The sequence below is a fragment of the Hemitrygon akajei genome, chromosome 4 (genome assembly GCF_048418815.1).
Source record: "Hemitrygon akajei chromosome 4, sHemAka1.3, whole genome shotgun sequence".
NCBI classification, from domain to species: Eukaryota; Metazoa; Chordata; class Chondrichthyes; order Myliobatiformes; family Dasyatidae; genus Hemitrygon; species Hemitrygon akajei.
Window position 1 is genome coordinate 140163526 of NC_133127.1, and position 8505 is coordinate 140172030.

At 39.3% G+C, this 8505-nt stretch overlaps 1 pseudogene; it reads right to left on the reverse strand.

Moving 5' to 3' along the window:
• Window positions 1-5524: 5524 nt before the first annotated feature.
• Window positions 5525-7868, reverse strand: LOC140726025 (eukaryotic translation initiation factor 4E transporter-like; annotated as a pseudogene).
• Window positions 7869-8505: the final 637 nt, after the last annotated feature.

An 8505-nucleotide genomic window follows, 5' to 3' on the forward strand; every position in this document is an offset into this window, starting at 1 on the left:
GATTGGCACCTCCTTAATGCAAAAAGGTTTGGATGGGGTGGAATTTGTTAGGTAAAATGTGGAAGTTGTTTAGAGAGCACTTGCTGTGGTCTCTGGATAGATCTATACTGTTAAGTCAGTGAAAAGATGATAGGGTGAAGGAACCAAGGTTAACAAGAGATATGAAACATCTAGTCAAGAGGAAGAAAGAAGCATACTTCAGATTTAGGAAGCAAAGATCAGTCAGGGCTCTAGAGAATTGCAAGGTGGCCAGGAAGGAGCTGAAGAATGAACTTGGGAGAGCACCTCAATTAATAGTTTGCTTCAGTATTCACTCGTAAGAGGAACATTTAAGACTGTGAACATAGTTTAAACCAAGCTGATATGCTTGAACATGTTGATGTTAAGAACGAGGATGTGCTGGAGCTTTTGAATAGTTATTAGGATAGGTAAGTCCCCATGGCCAGACAGAACGTAGCCCAGGTTACTACTGGAAGCAAACAGAGAGATTACTGGGCCCCTGATGATGATCGTTGCATCCTTATTAACCACAGGACTAGTATCACATGGCTGGAGGGTGGCAAAAGTTATTTCTTTGTTCAAAGAAGGGAGTGAGGATAACCCTGGGAATTATAGACCAGCAAATCTTCAGTGGTGGGCAAAGTATTGGAGGAGATTCTTAGAGACAGGGTATATGAACAGTTGGAGAAGCAGTACCTGATTGGGGGTAGTCAGCATGGTGCTGTGAGGGTCAGGTTGTGCCTCACAAGCATGATTGAATCCTTTGAGATTGTGACAAACCACATGGATGAAGGTAGAGCAGTGGATGTGGTGTATGTGGATTTTAGTAAGATGTTTAATAAGATTCCCATAGTAGTCTCCTACAGAAAGTTAAGAGCCATGGGAAACTCGCTTGCATGGATACAGAATAGGCTTGCCTATAGAAGGCAGTGATAGTAGATGGAGCCTATCCTGCCTGGTGCACAGTGACCAGTGGCGTTTCACGGGATTTGTTCTGGGACTCCTGTTCTTCGTAGTTTTTATACTTCACTTGAATGAGGAAGTGAAAGGGTGAGGTAGTAAATCTGCAGATACCACATGGATTGGTGAAGATGTGGCTAGTGTGGATGGTTGTTGTAGCTTGCAATGGAAGATTAACAGGATGCAGAGCTGGGCTGAGTAACAGCAAATGCAGTTCAACCCAGAAATGTGTGAAGTGATGCATTTTGGAAGGTTGAATTTGAAGGCAGGATACAGGGTTAATGACAGGATTCTTAGTGGTGTGGAGAAATGGTGAGATCTTAAGATCCACATCCATAGATCCCTCAAAGTTGCCACATAAGATGATATGGTTGTTAAGAACCCACATGGTGTGTTGGCCTTCATTAGTCAAAGGATTGAGTTCAAGAGCCACAAGGTAATGTTGCAGGTCTATAAAACCCTGGCTAGACTTCACTTGGAATATTGTGTTCAGTTTTAGTCGCCTCAGTACAGGAAGATATGTGGAAGCGTCAGAGAGGGTACAGAGGTTTACCAGGCTGGAACAGAGGGCATGCCTTATGAGGATATGTTGAGTGAGCTGGGGCTTTTCTCTTTGGAGGGAAGGAGAATGAGAGGTGACTTGATAGAAGTGTATAGGATGATAAGAGGCATAGACAGAGGGGATAGCCAGAGAAATTTTCTCATGGCGGAAATGACTAATACAGGAGTGTTTATTCTTAAGGTGATTGAAGAAAATTAGAGGTAAATTCTTTGCATAGAGAGTGGTGGGTGCATAGAATGCCCTGCTCCAGGTGGTGGTAGAGCAGAACACTTGGGGCATTTATGAAACTCTTAGATAGGTACATGGATGTAAGAATAAATGGAGGGCTGTGTAGGAGGGAAGGGTTAGGTTGATCTTAGAATATGTTAAAAGATCAGCACAACATCGTGGACCAAAGGGTCTGTACTGTGTTGTAATGTTCTGTGCTCTTAAGACATGTTTTTCACTGTACCTCTGTTCAAGTAAAAATAATAAACTAATTTACCAGTTTAGATAAGTTTTAGGATCTGGAGAAGGAGGCAACTGAATGTGGGGAAAATAAGTTAGATTAAGTTAATACTAGTGTTAAAATTGGTACTTGATATTGCTATGCTCTGTGGCCAAAGCATCTGTTTCGATGCTGAATCTATTTCCTTCTGTCTCTCTGTGCTCCCTCTGACTATTTGTGTAATTCTTTTTCTTGCTTTTGTCTGACCTTTTTTCTAATCTTTTATATTTTCAGACCTATGTCACTTTTTACCCTCTTCTTCCAAGGTCCCAATAAATCTGTAGTGTTGGTGGTATATTCCTCTACCTGTAGTACAAATATAACCATGTGAAGGAAAGTTTGGAGTTTATTGGCTATCTTATCCCATAACCATCTGTAAAGGAAAGTCAGGTACATGATGGAAACAAAAGCAGAAACTGCTGAAATCCTGAACAGTCCAGATAGAAATTGTATAGTAATTCAGCAGATATTTCAGATATAATCTTTCACAGACTTCTTTATCTTACTAACTTGGTGGACAATCTCGGCAGGTTTTTTTTAAGTAAGAACAGATAACTTGGCTATCTGGTTTGAGGGAACCTGCTGTCTTGAATTTGTCTGCTTCATTTCCCCACATTGCACCAGCCACAACAGTTCAATAATACTTTATTGACTGTGATGTATTTTAGATTCTCCTATGATCTTGAAATGTAGACTCCTGTACAAATTCTTCTTCACTTTAAATAGAGGGTGTTTGGACTTTGGACAAGCCACACTAAGACCAGAACACTAGATGTAAACATTTTTCATTTAGTACAATAAGAATTCCTTGGAAAAAATTCCTTCTTGGTAGAATCTCACTGAGCTCAATACAGGGAGGTTTCAAATTCCTTAAGCACAGGGATAACATTAGATGATTAAATACATTTTCAATGGATACAATTACATAGTTCACTTCAGTACTCAATCATCAGCAATTCATTAATTCTGTGAATACACCTAATTTAACAACGCTGCCTGATCTTTGTCTGTGAAGCCAGGCGTTACTCTAGGTCAAACCGCTTTTCTGATTCATGGCTTTTTATTATTACTTTATTTAGAAATTCAGCATGGTAACAGGACTTTCTGGCCCTTGGAGCCCACACTGCCTAATTATACCCTCATGACCAACAAACCAGCTGACTCATACATCTCTGAAATGTATGAGGAAACCAGAACACAAAGAGGAAACCTATGCAGTCATGGGTGAATGTATAATCTCCTTATAGATAGTGGAGGGAATCAAACCCCAGTTGCTGGCACTATGATAGTGTTAGACTAACCACTTTGCTATTTGTTCTTGAGAGGAAGTTTGAAACCTATCCCTTACCACTCGATACAAGAGTCTGGGAAGAAAATTGCCAATCTAATCAACCACCACCCTCCTAGAAAATGCTGAAGTTACACCCAGTTCATGATGGACTGCTGATGCCATTATTTATTCTGCACACAAGATTCAGACAAGATCTGTCCCACTCTGACCACTGCAACTAATATGACAAACTGCACTGAAAGACTTGTAGAAATCTTAGACTGTATTGTAAATATAACCATCAGGACAGATGATTCAAGATAATTTTTAGATTGGGCTGATTTTTTAAGATGTTTTAAGTAGTCAAAGGTTCTGGGAAGAAGGCAGGTGAATGGTTGAAAGGAAATAATAACTGAGCCATTATCAATTGGCAGAACAGGCTTGATGGGTCAAGTGGCTTAATTCTATTCCTGCATCTTATTATCCTATAGACTTATGGTTGATTTTATTGATATTATTCAAGTTATTTATTGCTATCATGTTATAATTGCTAGAGCATATTTTGGACTTAGGGTGTACAGCAAAACATTAACTGCAGCAACTAACTTCAGCCACCAATCTTCAGATCTGAATATGGACTGTAGATTAAATTTAAAATGCTATTCAGGACAATGGGCCCCAGAGCTGTGAAAACAGCAGGTAATTAAAAAAAACAGATAATGCTGATTAACATTGTCTGGAGTGTGGGTGCAAAGAAGGAGGTGTGAAATTTATAGGTAATTCAAAGGGAGCAATGTAGATACACTGTAAATCTCAAATTGTCCTTTGATCTTCAGCGTATAAAATGTCATGCAATACTGGGTTAAGGAGACCTCTTCCTCTGAAAGGGTCTCAATATGATGTCTATTGTGTCTCCTTTTGTCGAATGAAAGACAACTTCTTATCTACCAGTTCTGTCTCTCTGGTGACTTTATTCTCATTTACAACAGCATTATTTATGAGGAAGAGCTGAACCAATATTCTTTCAGGATACAGGAGAAAAATCGCACACATCCTCTCCTTCAGCTACTATTGATCAGTATTAACCACTAATGTTCCTTTTGCTGTCATAATTAGTGGCAATAACTAAAATCTAATATTTTTCTCTAGCACATTTGTTTATAAATAAACATCTGCATGACAGGCTATTCTGTTTAACACCATTATCTTAAGCTGTCTTAAGCAGTTTTCAATTTTAAGTTGAACTACAGAAGAGATTACTTTTAACTCTAAGCTTCTTAGGTATTTAAGGAAATTGGATATCCACTTCAAGGAAATGTACAAATTGCAAGATTCATGATTTTCTTTTTACTCTTCTTTCCCAGCTATTAAGGAACTGATTACTTAATGGCAAATATATCCAGGAGCAATGCTTTTGGCATTCGGTTTAAAGAATGAGTACCTTGGCTGCCAGAGAAGGGATACATTTTACCAGGAACAGATGAGGGTTATTCGAAGCAGAGGCCAGTGACAATTAGAGTGAAGATCCCTTGATGGAAAACCCAAATTGCTTAAAGTAAATAAACAATCTTCATTAATGGCCTTCTGTGTCAGTGTCATTCAATTAATGAACATTTTATACAGTGACTGGACTTTGATTATATATAATGGTCATTAATGAGTAATCTTCCAAATGAAGGCATATGTTAAGGGATTCTAACCATTCTATTCATGCATCTCTTCGACAAGCAGTAGCAGATTTGATCTACCAGGAATAGAATGATTAATCTACTCAGTGTTAGCAGAGTTCACTCTTGTCTGTACGACTTTAGATAGATGCAGTATCATATTTGTTATGTCTGCAGTACTAGGAAGCTGGGTGGCCGTGAACAATACACACGTGATACGGAGGGATGAGGAACAATGGGTCACTGTTTATTTTTCTTAAAATTCTTCTACCCTGAATGCGCTCTCCTATTATGTTCAGTATATAACCAACACACAGGGAAGTTCAGTAGCAGCCTGCAAGAGTCAATATATACATGAATACATAACATACCTCTCCCCTCATATTTTAAAAGTTTCTCCCTCTTCTCATACACAGACCAGCTGCTGCACTATTAACAATCAATGGAGTAATCATCAAGTTCAACCAATAACAAAAAACATATATTTTTCTAAACTACGGGAAGAGGGTAGAATGCCTCAATTTACAGACACAACCCTGCTTATTATTTTGCCCCGTGTGTTGAGAGTTAGTCATTAACTAAAGATTCAATCTGTCTGGAGACTGCCTGATGCCATGAGGGTACCAATGAACTGGGAATGATGCCAAAGTCAATTTATCTCTTGGTGGTGTATGTGTGGAACTTGACTTGGGTACCACAATGTCAGCAGGAAGCATTTCAGAAAGCACAGGTGATAGAGATGAATGGCCTTGCTGATTAAGGACTGGCGTGTGATGATTCTGGCTCCCGGTCAGGTCACCTAGAATATCTGAGGATGCAGGCCACATTACAGGGGTGATAGAATTTCAGGAGGTTTTGATTGCCAAGGCAAGTTTCCACTTGACTTTATACTGTTAACTATCTTATTTTAAGCAGTCATATCCATGTATTTTTTTTAAAATTTAGGACCAGATGATGCAGTTAAGGTCTGTTCCAGATGTTTCTCCTTAAATAGGTGGCAAGCATCCTCTTAGATTGCATCTTGAGACATTTCAGTTCTGCTTTCACACCCTTTACTGACAAAACCGCTCCAATCTGAGAACACTCCTTCAGGCTCTTCCTCATCAGCATCACATGTCAGTTCTGCCTTGACATCCTCCTCATAGGCATCAAACTGCTTTGCAGTACTGGGTGTCCATCCAAGCCAACACATCTCTCAATTTCTGCATGTGGGTTACACTGCAGGCTACTGGAGCATCTACATGGTCCACTAAGTTACTTGAAAACCATTGATGAACCAACTGAATGACACTGATCCTTTACCAAGCATTTCTTCAATCATTGATGCTAGTCCAGGTACACCTTTCTCCATGTTGAAGGACTCATTGAAAGCAAAGTCCCCCAATGAGGATTCAGGCAGGGCTGCTTCCTGGGGAACTTCTTGGTCAGCTTCTGATGCAGAAACAATAAGTATCTCTGGTTGGGCAGCACCATTGTATTCTACACCATCTTTAAGGGTTTTTATTGTTCCTCCTACCTCTTTGCCCATCTTGGATTCTCCAATAGCATTTTATCGTCAAAACCTTTCAGCCCTGTTGTTTCTGATTGTCTTGTGGGGCCAGCAGAAAATTATTCTGGTTCCTCTTCAGTATAGGATTCACATTGCCTCCACTCACCAAAAAACCATTTTGCCATTACCAATCTCTCTCCCAAAACACTTTTTCTTGTAGTCTCATTCCCTTTCTTCTCTAACGTCTCTGTCGTGCAATTCTTAGTCTCCATCATGCCGATCAAAGTTTCTTGATGTAATTTTGTGCAGACTTCCAATTTTCTCCTGGCAACCCAACCCACAAATATTTTCATTTTCTTTATTTTCCAATGGACCCCCAGAACATCAACTACTGCAGGCATTAGTCACAAGAATCACCACTAAAACTTTGGTGCTGAGTACCATATCAAGATATTCCTTTATTCTCTCTCATGGATCTGTAATTCTTTGCTTTAGAACTGCTTCCTCCAAATCTGAAGTATTGTCCTTATTTCCATCCATTGGTGAACTCCTGCCAGAACTGGGATACAAGCATTCCTGCCACCTTTTTGGGGTCCCGGATGCTTTTATCAGAAGGCATGCTGCTCTTGGCTTTTCATATGAGTACTCTTTGATCTCTAGCAGATTTTCCTTCAAATATCCACTGCATATGCTTTCTCCATGCTACACATTTTTATTTCATATTTAATAGCTCTTTTCCTTCAGAACCAGAAATGCTGGATAACTACCTGTAACAATGTACAGAGGAAGTTTCTTTCTCTGTTTGTTAATCTCAACTGTAACATGTACTACTCTCCTCACTGGAACAAATTCACCAGTGTAAATCTTTAAAGTCAACCTTCCCCTTCTACAATGCGATGTTGCAATTTCACCACGTAAACTGTCTCCGACACCAGTGATACTGCAGCATCCCATGTCCACCTGCTTCCTCATTGTGGCTCCATCCACTGTGGGGTCACTCAATAGCCATCTTTGTGTCCTGAAACAGATAAAACATGCAAAGCTTCTTCAACCACAGAGTGAGAGTCACTTAGTCCATCCTCAGTATGCTCCATCTTGTTCATGTTGCTTTTTGTTTTTCCAAAAGTCACTTTTCTTTATTACAGTTTTTTTGGTTGTTGGCATCTTTTTACTTTTACAGATGCATTCAATATGTCCTTTTTGTTACAGCTTCAACAGTCTAAATCTTTATATCACCATTCTTTAGCTGAGTGCCCAGTTTTGCCACAATGATAACATTGACTGTCAATAGGTGACTTATTCTTAAAGTCAGCAGAAACTTTATGAACTTGCTTCTTCATAGCTTTATAGCTCTGCTTCTTCAGCTGCCATCTCCGTAGAGGTACTAATCTCATTTGCCTTCTGTAATGATAATCTGTCTTCTGTAAAGACATGTTTCTGATTGCTTCACTATGTGTCTGTCACATAATATGGCATTCAGTGGCTTCCCAAAATCACAGTGTTCAGCTAATTGCTTCAGCACAGCCACAAATTGTGAAGTGGCCTCATCTTCTTCTTGATTCCTTTTATGAAATCTAAACCTCTCAGCAATAGTCAAAGGTTGAGGTGAATAGGGGTCATTAAAGACTTTAACTATATCTTCATTTGGCTTATCACCAGGTTAACAGGTTGCACTAGACTGTGTAATAAATTAAATGTTTTGGCACCCACCACAGTCAGAAAAGTTGGAAGATGAATATTATCTGACATTTCATTTGCTAGGACAATGTATTCAAATCTTTCAGTATATGAAATCCATTGCTCTGTCATTTCGTCATACAGCCTGTACTTCCAAACATTGTCGCCATTTTCAAACACGATCATATTCCAGAAAAAATAACTACTGTTACCCATCTCTCTCTCCCCCCTTATTTGTTTTATTCACCCACCCTGTTCATCCCATTGGATTCTTCACTCACCACACTTCTCATGGTGTGTGATGTCTTCATTCATCCATTTTTCATTCATTCATACTTTCCTTGCTGAAGGGAACAAAATAATAAATATCATATGAGGACTTGTCACCTCATC